Source organism: Dama dama, chromosome 30, assembly GCF_033118175.1.
Source record: "Dama dama isolate Ldn47 chromosome 30, ASM3311817v1, whole genome shotgun sequence".
Lineage (NCBI taxonomy): Eukaryota > Metazoa > Chordata > Mammalia > Artiodactyla > Cervidae > Dama > Dama dama.
In genome coordinates this window covers 31,995,209-32,009,384 of record NC_083710.1, presented here as the reverse complement: position 1 = coordinate 32,009,384, position 14,176 = coordinate 31,995,209, and the positions used below count along the sequence as shown (strand labels likewise).

The window sequence follows — 14,176 nt, the reverse complement described above, 5'->3', positions numbered from 1 at the left end:
CTCACTTAGCTCCAAGAAAACTGACATCCTACTATTCCTTAACCCCACAAAGCACAGTCCCACCTCATCAGAGTTCTCACTTGCAGGACCCTCAGTCTGGAATGCTCCATTCTTGCTTCTCTCTTTACTAATTCACTCTCATTTTCTTCAAGTCTCTGCTCAAACGTTATCTTATCAATTCAGCCTTCATAGATCACTTCAAGTAAAGTGGTGCACATTCCACTAAGCCACATCCTCCCTATGCCACTTATGCTGCTTCAATTTTGTCCACAGCACTTACCATCTGACCTCCCAGATACCTGCTTATTGATTTAGTCTGTTTCCCTACCCTAACTCAGGAAGGGAGGGCAGAGGTTTTGTCTGCTGTGCTCACTGATCTATCATTAAATGGAGAAGGCAATGGCACCCCACTCCAGTACTCTTGCCTGCGAAATCCCATGGACAGAGGAGCCTGGTGGGTTGCAGTCCATGGGGTCACGCAGAGTCGGACACGACTGAGCGACGTCACTTTCACTTTTCACTTTCATTCATTGGAAAAGGAAATGGCGACCCACTCCATTGTTCTTGCCTGGAGAATCCCAGGGACGGGGGAGCCTGGTGGGCTGCCATCTATGGGGTCGCACAGAGTTGGACACGACTGAAGTAACTTAGCAGCAGCAGCTATCATTAAAATAATGCCTGGCACATAGTAAGCACTCATGAAACACTGTTGAATGAATAAATATATTCATGAATAAATTCAATACTTACTCTTACCCATCTCTGAGCCTTTGACTATTCAGTTACTACTGTCTACAGCCTTTCCCCCTTACTCATTTTCCCTTACTAAATTCCACTTTTTCCTATGTCCAGTCCTCCACATTTCACTGACTGACTACCAATATACTAAATGAACAGTGGAAAAGTAACTCCACTGCAACACACTCATCCAGAAAACATTTTACTGATCCTTCTCACTACAGATTCATATTTCTTAACCACATTCCTTCAATCAGAGGACATCATTCCACCCCCAGAAACTATAGCTTACACCTGCTGTTTTCTCATTGCACTGAGTACTTCTACTATGTATCTGCACAGATTGTCCCAGAAGTCAAGATACACTTGATGTTCTAGAAACATAAATCATTCTGATATGCACCAAGCAAGACAATTCAGAGAGGAAGTCCTATTTACAGGCCGCCCCCCGCCCGGTATTTCATGTGCTCATGACTGCCAAAAGCTACAAGGCCCACAAAGTATCAGTCCATCATCCATCAAGAAATGATACACTGAAACAATCAGTAAAATAAGCTTCCAGTCTTTCAATACCACTCATGCCAATGGCCTAGTGTCATCCCTGTATGCACTCAACCTTACTCATTTACTCAGTTGCATTTCAGTTTCTGGTCCCTCTTTGTCTCCCAGTTTACTATGCTTTTGTTTTTTATTCGTTGACTGGATTTATTGCTTCCTCAGAATAATGCTTGTTTTTTTCTGAAACTATGTTAACACCTACTTTGGCTCTTTTAAACCACCCTTGGTAAGATTGCTCACCTGAGTTTCAGTCCGAAAGACCTACTACAGACTCTGTGACTTCAGCAGGTCTAATCCAGCTCCTACAAGGGGAGAATTCATATGACCAAACAAACATTTCTTGAACTTTCCATGTTATTTCCACAACACACTTAAACATCTTACTTAGAAAGCCTCAATAGCCAATTACTTAATTAAAATCTGATAAGCTGCTTTTTCTTCTGATTTCCTTTCTCCATTGACCGCTATCTATACTGCCCCTAGATAACCTCATTCTTCTATAGGTAAACTGCTTCTAAATATATAATAGTTTCTTCTACTGCACTGTTAGAGTAGAAAATAATCTAAGAAGTGATTCCAAAAGAATGGTATGTTATCAAAAATTTAGAATACTATCATTTAAAATAATAAACAAAAAAATAAAATAATAAACAAAGATACTAGTAATTAAGATAATACAAACTTTAAAATATTACAAATTTTAAAAAACTTAAAATATTACTCCTCTCTGACCCTTTTGTCTACTGAATCTTGTGACAACTCTGTCACTTCCTGGACTGCACTACAAAAATAGAAAGCTCACATCCACTCAAATTGATGTTCCCATCTGAATGACTCATTTTACAGAAGCCTAGAGTGCAATTAACTAAGTTTCACCTAACTAGAAGTAAGCTGATATCTCCCTGTCACACGAACATGACACAGAAGGCTGGATGAAAAACAAAAAAAAAATGTATTCATGAAAAGTACGGGTGGTGGGGAAAAGCTCCTTACTTTTATTATGCTTGACATTAAAAAAATTTTTTTTTTTTTTTTTCTGTTAAAGAAATGGATTCATGTGATCTGGCCAATATACTGCTCTGTGAAACTAATCATACCATATTTGTCAATAAAGATGAGAATAGCAAACTGACTCAATCATACGAAAAGTCAATACAACACAAATGAAAAATTAGTGCCACTATTCATGACAAAAAGGCATACATCACAAACTGTTTTGAAGTATTACACAGCTTAATTTCTTTTTTTTTTTTAAATTTTTTTTTTAAGGCTAGTCAAGTGAAGCAGTGGGAGTGGAGAAGGAACAAATCTGTAACTGGCTGTGATCAATTAATTGTAAACACCACTGCACTCCGACCAGCCTACACAGCTTAATTTCTGACTGCCTATGCTAATGAGGATTATGAGTATCTTTGTTAAATGAAAAAAAAAACCAGACTTAATCCTTTAGACCTTTCTAACTAGTATAAAATTCAACCAACTGCTTTGTTTCCTTCTCTGCCATCTCTACTGTGTAAGGAAGTGAAATCATCAAAAGGCAAACAAAATCAGTTTCAAGGTTAACACACAAACTACTTCAGCTGAAATTCTAACATACTCATATAATCCATCCAGTAATCCTATTTAAGATGGTATTCTCATTTAAGAGGAAAAGTTTCAGAAAACTAAGTGACTTGACCAAGTTGCAATTTAAAATTCTGTGCTCTGCTAAAAGTGGAGGTTTCTGCTCTTCAAAACAATCTCTGAGGTACAGCAAAGATAGTATCTGAAACAGAACTAGGTTGTAAAATGAATAGCTCACAGGGTCAGGCAGCCCACTATACATTTCTTAACAAAATATATTCCATTTTCAGAAAGTTCTGAACTAAATTAAAAATTAAGAACCAATGACCAAGTCAAATGCCCTCATTTTATACATAAAAGAACTGCAGAAGAAATGCCTCACAAGTGCCTCTCAACTATCAGGTACAATACTGTGTACTAGTTTGCTAGGAGTGTGACAAAATGCAGACTGGGTGGCTTAAACAGCAGTTTATTTTCTCACAATTCTAGAAGCTTGAAGTCTGAGATCAAGGTGTCCACAGGGTTGGTTTCTTCTAAGGCGTCTCTTTCTTTGGTAGATGGTCTTCTTCTGCCAATGTCTTCAAAGGTCTTCCTTTTGTTTATGGCTGTGTCCTAATTTCCTGTTCTTATAAGGATACCAGTTATATTGGATTACAGTCCATCCATATCTTAATTATCTCTTTAAAGGTGCTATCTCCAAATATAATTACATTCTGAGGTACTGGGGGATAGGACCTTAACATATGAATTTTGAGGGGTCATAATTCAGCCCATTTAACCCTACACTCTGTTGCCTTCCATCAACTAACGTCCTTCTCATATGCAAAACACATTCACCCATTCCAAGAGCCCACAGTGTTAGCCCCTTCTAGCATCAACTCTTGCCTGGATAATCCCATGGACGGAGATGCCTGCTGGCTGCAGTCCATGGGGTCGCTAACAGTCGGACACGACTGAGCAACTTCACTTTCACTATTCACTTTCATGCGTTGGAGAAGGAAATGGCAACCCACTCCAGTATTCTTGCCTGGAGAATCCCAGGGACGGAGGAGCCTGGTGGGCTGCCGTCTATGGGGTCACACAGAGTCGGACACGACTGAAGTAACTTAGCAGCAAAAGCAGCAGCATCAACTCTTAAAACCAAAAATCTTATCTAAATACCATTTAAACCAGCTATGGGTCAACTTGAGATATGATTTATCCTGAGGCAAAATTTCTCTTCAGATGTTATTTAACCATGTGACTGCAGACAACTTATCAGCTCTCAAAATGTTTCCATTCCAAAAAGGAAAAATCAGAAAGAGGAGACGATGAGTCCCAAGCAAGTCTGTAATAAGGCAAATTACGTAAGATTTTAATGTTGAAGAATAATATTTAATAACCAACAATAATCTATGGCTCCATGCTCTGGGCCCACTGTGCTGGAGCCCCACCCTCTCAGGCCTGGTGCTCTGATCCCATGGTAGCAGTGGCAGCCCTGTTGACCTCTACACTACCTTCAGGGTCATGCTATTCTTTTCTTGGAGGAAAACACATGCTCTCAGCCAGATGACAGATAGCCCTAATGCCTTGTCTTATAGAATCTCAGAAGTCTGACAGCCTCCTTCCTTTCATCCTGTCTCTGTCCCTTTCAGTCCAAGCTGGTAGTGTTTCTGCTGCCATAACCCCATCTCAGGTCCTGCTGAGATGGCTTAATGAACCCCTAAGTCACATGTCCATACTCCCTTTATCGAATGGTTGTCCAGCAACAGCCTTGATGTTGTCTCCAGAACACATTTTCTAATTTTTTGCAACATGCATAGGCTGAGAATTTCCAAATCTTCAAAGTTTTGGTTCCATTTTGCTTAATAAATCTTTCTTCAATTATCTTTGTCCTCTTGTGTTTTACTCTAAGCAGCAAGAAGAAACCAGGCCACGCTTTTAACACTTTGCTTATAAATTTCAGTTAAATATCCAAGCTTATCACTTAACAGTTCAATTTCCCACAAACCCATAGAACACAATTTAGCCAAGCTTTCTGCCAGCTTATAACATGACTGCCTTTCCTTACGTTTCCAATAACATGTTCCTCACTTTCATCTGAGACCTTATCAGAAGCACCCTTTTCTTATTTCTATTCATCTGAGACCTTATCAGAAGCACCCTTTTCTTATTTCTATTCATCTGAGACCTTATCAGAAGCACCCTTTTCTTATTTCTATCAATATGATCTTACATGCTAAGTGATAGACTTCCTGATAGCCCTCTTTCAGAGCCCTCAACAGAATCGTTCATATTTCTACCTACAATCACAGAAGGCAACCTTGGGCTTTTTCTAACATGAAGCTCGAAATTATTTCAGCCTCTGCAATAGCCAGTTCCAAAGCCATTTCTACATCCTTAGATATTTGTTAGAGCAGCATCCCACTTCCCAGTACCAAAATCTGTGTCAGTTTTCCAAAGCCACAAAGCATCAGTCTGGGTTGCTTAAACAACAGCAATTAATTTTCTCACAATTCCAGAAGTTATAAGTTCAAGATCAAGGTGTCAGCAGGGTAGGTTTCTTCAAAAGCCTCTCTCCTTGGCGTGCAGATGGCTGTCTTCCTCCAGTGTTGTTAAGGTCTTCCCTTTTTGTGTGTCTGTGTCCTAATCACCTCTTAAGGACATCAATCACATTGGATCAGGGTCCAATCATATGACTTCACTTTACTTTAACTACCTCTTTAAAGGGCCTATATCCTAAAAATAGTCACATCATAAAATACTGGTTCAGGACTTCCAACACATGAAATTTTAAGAGGACATAATTCAGGCCATAACAAGCTGAGACTACTCATATTCACTTATTGTATAAACACTGAATACCACTCCTCACTGTTCTGATGACCATACAACCGTGAACAAAACTGGTACAACCTCCAACACATGGTACTTAAAGATAAAAGGGAGATGAAATAATCATATACTCATACAAATTAATGAAAAAAAAGTACATGAGAGCATATAATATGTATTTTGGACTTCACCAAGCCTGCCTGCTACATCCAAAAAGGTTTCCTTGAAGAGCTCAAATCTGAAGGGTGAGTATGGAAAGCATATGTGCACATAGAACTCTCCAGGAAAAAGGAACAGAATAGTACATTCAAGAAACTGAGAAGTGGCCAGGAGGGCTGAAACACAGAAAGTATGAGGAGTAATAAAACATGAGGTTGGAAAGGAAGGTAGGGGCCACATCAACCACATTATGGTTTCTGGTCTTTATCTTAACAGCAATGGGAAGCACCTGAAAGGTTTTATTCATGATCATATTTTCATTTTACAAAGATCACTCTGGAAAAAAGGGAGCACTAAGGGCTTCTAATTTGCTGGTAATGTTCTACTTCTTGAGTAGGATTCTGGTTACATGGGTATGTTCACTTCATGAAAATCTACTAAGCTATATACTTAAACTTTAAGCATTTTTCTACATGTACATTATATTTCAGTCTTCTAAGATTGTGGAGAAAATGGGCTAAAATAGAGAAATTACAGCTGTGGGGACCCCAGCATCAGGAAGAGATGATAATTCAAACTGTTCTTATAGAAAAACCCAAACAAACTTTTTGGCCAACCCAATACAGAGATGGCAGTCAAAAATGAAGAGACTCAAGATAATTAAGTAGCGAAATTCAAATACCCCAGTTGATGGACTGAATATGAAGGGGGAAAGAAGGCATCAAAGACGACTCTCAAGTATCTGGTTTACAAAAATAGATGGATGGTAGATCCATTCTCCATGAATGAAAATCCTGGAGTTCCACAGATGTGACAGATCACAGATTCAATTTTTCAGGCTTTAAAGTAGAAATTTCAACTAGGCAGTTTAAGCATATAGGCTGGAGCACAGAGAACAGGTGTAAAAAGAAAACAGCTTGGGGAGTAATACTATTAAAAGGGCTTCCCCAGTGGCTCAGTGGTAAAGAATCAGCCTGCAATGCAGCAGACCTGGGTTCGATCCCTGGGTCAGAAGATCCCCTGGAAGAGGGCACGACAGCCCACTCCAGCATTCTTGCCTGGAAAATCCCATGGACAGAGGAGCCTGGCAGGTAACAGTCCATAGGGTCGCAAACAGTCTGAAGTGACTGAGCACATGCAAACATGAGCTCCTGGCAGTACTATAGGCACTGCATTAGGTTCTGTGGACAGTTATGAACAGAACAAATAGGTTATCATAGAACTTATATTCCAATTCAAAAGACTCCCAAAAAATTGTATTAAATAAGGTAACTTCAACTACTAACAGGTACTGTGATGAAAACAACAGGATGGTTTAATAGAGTGACAGTGTTGGGGCTACTTTACTTTAGATTGGAATAGTTAGGGCTCTCTGTGGAGGTGACATTGAGGTGAGACCTGAATGCTTAGAATTATGCTAGGTACAGGAAAAACAGAAAAAATTTAGAGCAGTCCAGAAAGAAAAAAAAAAGCTTAGTGTTTAAAGCAAGATCAAGCTTTGCATATCTGAAAAACAGAGCAAAAGGCCAGTATAGACACAATGTAGTAAATGAAGAGCAGAGGGTACAAGACAGGGTCAGGGAAGAAGCCAAGGGCCAGATCACATAAAGTTTAAGCAAAAGGGATGTAATTTATACTTTAAAAAAAATTTAAGTTATAGATTTCTCTAGTTACTCTGTGGCAAAGATAAATGTGGGGAGACTACTAGGTCCAAGTGAGACATGATGAAGTCTCATGGGGAAAGTTAAGAGGAAGAATAGAAGTGTCAAAAAAAAATTAAAAAATAATCTCTAAATGACCCTAAAGAAATAGACAGTCTCAAGGCTGCCCTACTTACATGTATTCTAGTATTTAATTTTTTGATCACAGATCACAAATCTAAAGACTACTAACAAGACTCAAAATTTCAAACAAAACGCTCTGATATTGTTAGATAAAACAAGTTAGATGGATGAGCCTTCTTCTCTGCCTGGATGCCCTTTCTCAGCAAGTATCAAACACACTACTTCATACTTTGTTATCTCCATGTTTTCTAAATTATGAACTGCTCTATAAAGTTGCTCTATTTAGATGAATGGGTTCTTAGTATCAAGAGGTTGATTATTTTCTGGAGAAGATGTCTAATATTCAACAAATATTTATTGACTCACTAAAGGACAAAGCTTCAAAGACAAAACAAGGAAGACCATGCTTTCATGCCCTTAAGAAAGTGAAAATTAAAGTCACTCAGTCATGTCTGACTCTTTGCCACCCCATGGACTGCACAGTCCATGGAATTCTCCAGGCCAGAAAACTGGAGTGGGTAGCCTTTACCTTCTCCAGGGGATCTTCCCAACCCAGGGATCAAACCCAGGTCTCCCGCACTGCAAGCAGATAGTTTACCAGCTGAGCCACCAGAGAAAGATAATCTTTCTTAGTATAATGTCTGGGCTCTACTGGTCTTTACACAGCAAAGGGAAGATGTGGAGGGAGAAATTACCACTTTTGACCACTAGCTCTCCAGCTTTAACAATTTCTTTCCTATCATTCCCAGAACTAAATTTTTTTTCTTACTACTTTCTAATCAATTCAAAATGTCTAACCCAGGTCTCCTATCACATTTCCTATAAAAACTTCAATTTACTTATATTCAAAATGAAATGTTATAACCATACCTTTGCCAGTGTTACATTATATTTCAATAATCTCAATCTCATAATGCAGTTTCAAGAACCAAAAGCTATCTTAATCTATTCATGAAACCAATGCTATTTCTTCCCCACTCTAACAAAAACTCTACTTTTGATTTCCAATTTAGAAACAAAAACAAAAAGAAAATCCAGAAACTACTCTCAAGGAATAAAGAAAAATCAAGTAAGACCTAGCACTTCTATTTTTTTTTTTAACTATAACAAAATGACACACATTTTCAACAGTAAGAGTTCTTCATTTTGTACTCAAAGGCTTTCCTTACAGAATCTAATTAATTCAATACTTTATTTCTATAGAAAACTTAACAGGCTCCTCTACTGTTCTTTTAGAAAATTAATGTAAACAACATAAAAGAAAAAGGACGCTAATTATCACAAAAGGTAAAAAACCCTTAATTCTCCAGAAATTCGGAAAACTGCTGTGATTTTCATGACAGTTACTATTAGCACACTTAATAAGTGGACACTGAAAGAAAAATACACTAACATCACTTAAAACAGTGTTGGTCTATTTAGGAAATAACTCCCTCAAAGACTCCTCATTCTTTACCACCTGAGGGAAGCTCCATACTCTCTCAAAAGTAATCAGCAAAACAAACAGCTTACACAATTTAACAATCCATTTATTGAATACTACATATTTTAAGTACTAGCTTAAATCAGGAGATATTAAAATAAAATATAAAAGCACAAAAGCATATATAAAAATGTAATTCAAATGATGTTGCTGAAATATGATTATCAACTACCAGTGTATACTTTGCAGAAAATAATTATACACTAAATGGCATCCAAGCTTTCAGTTTTTACTTAAAATAGGCATTCTAAATAAATGGTCACTTTCAGATTTCTTCACTCAGCTTCACTGGTAAGTCAACATACCTCTAACCCTATACACTCAAAAAGGTACCATAAAGATGCACTCAAGTTTTCCACTGGAATTTCTTTGCTGCCTAGAAAAAGCCCCTATATTAATAACAAGAATTTAACCAAAGATAACTACGTGGTTTAAAAGATAAAATGAGCTACAATGAGGAATACGTCTGAACTAGACGAGACTCCTAGTTATCATCGCTTCCCAGAGAAACTATGTTCACAGGATAAACTGCTTAAATTCTCTAGGTTTCTGTTTCCTCTTTATAAAAAATTAGATATATGATATAAAAATTACATCTACAATTACACTTAGAAAAGGGACTGGCACTGACAGGCATTAACTAAATGGTAGCTACTTAAATAAGTATTATTAAATAAAAGTTTGTTTGTATTAAATTCCTATTGCTCATTGTAGTAGTATTGGAGAATATGAAGAATCACCTGTAAAAGCTGAACTCAAAAAAGCTTTCAGCTTTCCTTCAGAAGCATTCAGTTAAGGCTAGATAAAAGAATCATGACAACTGTGAATTCCGTAAGAGTGAGTTTCCAACTACTTTTATCAACTAGTCTATCAGGAAGGGGCTTGAGTACCGTAAAATAAGTTTTTCTCAAATACATACATCCAAGTACTACAGTATGCTTACGAAATTCCTAACCAATGAATAGAGCTTTCCAGGTGGCTCAGTGGTAATAAAGAATTCGCCTGTCAAGCAGGAGACACAGGTTTGATCCTGGGTCTGGAAGATCCCCTGGAGGAGGAAATGGCCTGGGAAATTTCATTGACAGAGAAACCTGGAGGGCTAAACAGGTTAGGGGTCGCATGGGGTTGCAAAACAGTAGGACACAACTTAGTGACTAAACAACAACAACAAACAAGTAACACTGATAGATTCTTATAAACCTTTACAACTATTTTCATATCAAAGTTCTACAGGAACTGCAAAACTGTAGTTTGTAAGTTTAACATGATGAAATAAGGTTCACAAAGAACAATGAATTCAGTGGAACACAGGAAGGGAAAAAAGTTACCTCTATTTTTGACGGAAACTTACCATCCCACCATCTTCATTAAAAATGTTATGAAGTTAACATGAGGATAGCTGAGCAGAAAATGGAGTGAAGAAAAAGAAAACAAGTATAGGAAAAGACTATGAAAAAAACATGATTTCTAATACCATTAAGAAGAAAAAGGAAAAAGAAAAAATTTTTATTTTTTCTAAAGAGAAAAAAAAAAAACTCATGATCCTCTTCCAAATCAAAGTTTCTTTCATTTTGATATATTAAAAAGACTGAAGAGTCCAGAACTACAATTGAAGAGGCAGTAACAAAGTTGTACAATTATTATAATTACTGTTGTAGGGTAAAACTTTATCTTTACATGTCCTATCTGAGGATACAGATGAAACTGCAAAACAAATAAATAATCCAAATAAAGTGTATTTTAATAGATTGTACTGAACTTGAACACAATTTTAACCATGAATGAACAGACTATTCTTATTTTTTTTCCCTTAGTACCTATAATAATGTTGAAAGGCCTAATGCATATATATGGAATTTATAAAGGTGTTAACGATAACCCTATATGCAAGACAGAAAAAGAGACACAGATGTATAGAACAGACTTTTGGACTCTATGGGAGAAGGCGAGGGTGGGATGACCTGAGAGAATAGCATTGAAACATGTACATTATCAAGTGTGAAACAGATCACCAGTCCAGGTTGGATGCACGAGACAAGTGCTTGGGGCTGGTACACTGGGATGACCCGGAGGGATGGGATGGAGAGGGAGGTGGGAGGCGGGTTCGGGATGGGGAACACATGTAAATCCATGGCTGATTCATGTCAATGTGTGGCAAAAACCACTAAAATATTGTAAAGTAATTAGCCTCCAACTAATAAAAATAAATGAAAAAAAAAATGTTGAAGGGCAAAAAGTTCAATAGGCTGTCTCAAAAATCTCTCCATCTTCCCATTAATTTACAAACAGTTCAACTGAAAAAAAAAAAAAAAAAACACTGCAATATTAACAACTGCACAACACCAATGAAGTCTTCAGTCATTTCCAAAGTAGATACAATGCTTTGGTAATGTGACTATATCTAATTCTAAGATTAGAGGTTAGAGTATGGCTGTGTCCATGTTAGATACAACAGTTTATTTTTTACACACTAAGACAGCTTATTAAAGTTAATGGACTTCATGCTGGGAAGTGCATTGTAATGACTACAATTTTTACACCTGGAATAAGACAGGGTTATCATTCAGAGAATAAAATTTGTTAGAAGGAAAGGGAAGAAAAAGATTATTTCTAATCTAACTGACCAAAATAAACAAAGTTTATCTTCTATTAAAGATAGCAAAAACTCAAAACTTTCCAAACTGACACAGTTCTAGCTTTGAAAATAACTCATTTTTTTCTCTAAGGATCTCTTTTCAGAGATATTTATGCTACTCTTTCCCCTTGTTTCTGTGTGAAAATTGATAGCAATACTGTATTGAGAATTTCCACAGGTGATATTCAAAATTGTATATTCCATTACAAAAGTTAGGCCATTCAGTACAATCTATATAAAGATACTGAACCTAAGTTTTCTAATTTTAGTTGCAAAAATCATTTATTCATTTAGTTGCAAAAATAAACTTTTCAAGATTTGCTCTGAAATTTACAGCCATGCAAAACTGAAAATTGTTTAGACTTAAGATTTAGGCAATTTGAATCAATTGAATTGAATTAATTCAAATGCTGCTCAGCAAAGGAAAAAAAGGAATAAAAGACACACACAAGACAATCACTAATCACTCCTTTCAGAATCTACTTCAACAAATTCACTTAATACTACTTCTTGCCATTGCACTCATCTCATATGCTAGTAAAGTAATGCTTAAAATTGTCCAAGGCAGGCTTCAGCAATACGTGCACCATGAACTTCCAGATGTTCAAGCTGGTTTTAGAAAAGGCAGAGGAACCAGAGATCGAATTGCCAACATCCACTGGATCATCGAAAAAGCAAGAGAGTTCCAGAAAAACATCTATGTCTGCTTTATTGACTATGCCAAAGCTTTTGACTGTGTGGATCACAATAAACTGTGGAAAATTCTGAAAGAGATGGGAATACCAGACCACCTGACCTGCCTCTTGAGAAACCTATATTCAGGTCAGGAAGCAACGTTTTAGAACTGGACTTGGAACAGACTGGTTCCAAATAGGAAAAGGAGTACGTCAAGGCTGTATATTGTAACCCTGCTTATTTAACTTATATGCAGAGCACATCATGAGAAACGCTGGGCTGGAGGAAGCACAAGCTGGAATCAAGATTGCTGGGAGAAATATCAATCAGCTCAGATATGCACATGACACCACCCTTATGGAAGAAAGTGAAAAAGAACTGAAGAGCCTCTTGATGAAAGTGAAAGAGGAGAGTGAAAAAGTTGGCTTAAAGCTCAACATTCAGAAAACTAAGATCATGGCATCTGGTCCCATCACTTCATGGCAAATAGATGGGGAAACAGTGGCTGACTTTATTTTTCTGGGCTCCAAAATCACTGCTGATGGTGATTGCAGCCATGAAATTAAAGACGCTTACTCCTTGGAAGGAAAGTTATGAGCAACCTAGACAGTATATTAGAAAGCAGAGACATTACTCTGCCAACAAAGGTCCGTCTAATCAAGGCTATGTTTTTTCCAGTGGTCATGTATGGATGTGAGAGTTGGACTATAAAGAAAGCTGAGAACCGAATAATTGATGCTTTTGAACTGTGGTATTGGAGAAGACTCTTGAGAGTCCCTTGCACTGGAAGGATATCCAACCAGACATGCAACTGATCCTAAAGGAGATCAGTCCTGGGTGTTCACTGGAAGGACTGATGTTGAAGCTCAAACTCCAATCCTTTGGCCACCTGATGCGAAGAGCTGATTCACTGGAAAAGACCCTGATGCTGGAAAAGACTGAGGGCAGGAGGAGAAGGGGACAACAGAGGATGAGATGGTTGGATGGCATCACCAACTCAATGGATATGGGTTTGGGTGGACTCCGGGAATTGGTGATGGACAGGGAGGCCTGGCGTGCTGTGCTTCATGGGGTTGCAAAGAGTCGGACACGACTGAGTGACTGAACTGAACTGAACTGAACTTGTCATCCTTAGGATATTTTAAGGAAAAAAATCTGGCATACAAATAGAGAAACCAATTGCTTTAATAATACCTTAATTTTTAAAATAAAATAAAATATGCAAATGTTACTTAACTGCAAAGCGAAAGAAAACCATCACCAAAGAAGATATCCAATAATCCCTTAATATAATCTTTCCTTTCACAAAAATTACAGCTAATAATTTTAATGAGAAAAAAATTTTATTTATAAATTGTAATGTACAAAATTTAACTCTAAAACCCACTACTGATCTGCTGTTCTGCTGCCATCACATGTTTATTTTGAATGGTCATTTTAACAAAACTAAGTAACAGTGTACTTTGTTGTGATTCTAGACTAAGAAGCATTACTCTATTTATAAAGGGTTGCAGACAAACATAGACAAACATACACTCCAGCCCCAATAACTGAATCCTCAGTTACTGCATTTATGTTACACTACTATATGATATTTCAATAAACCCTAGGACACCTATCTCATTGAGGTACTAATACATGAACAACCACATTTCTTCAACATTTTCCAAAGAGAACATCACCAATTTTCTTTGAAAATACTTAAGAAAACCAGGCTCAGAAAATCAGACATTTCCACGATAACAAAAACTCAATTATGGTCGAAAC

General features: G+C 37.3%; 1 protein-coding gene across 7 annotated transcripts in view; it reads right to left on the bottom strand.

The window, feature by feature from the left end:
- Positions 1–14,176, bottom strand: part of N4BP2L2 (NEDD4 binding protein 2 like 2) — an 81,712-nt gene that overhangs the window by 48,070 nt on the left and 19,466 nt on the right. The gene's annotated exons all lie outside the window — the stretch shown is intronic.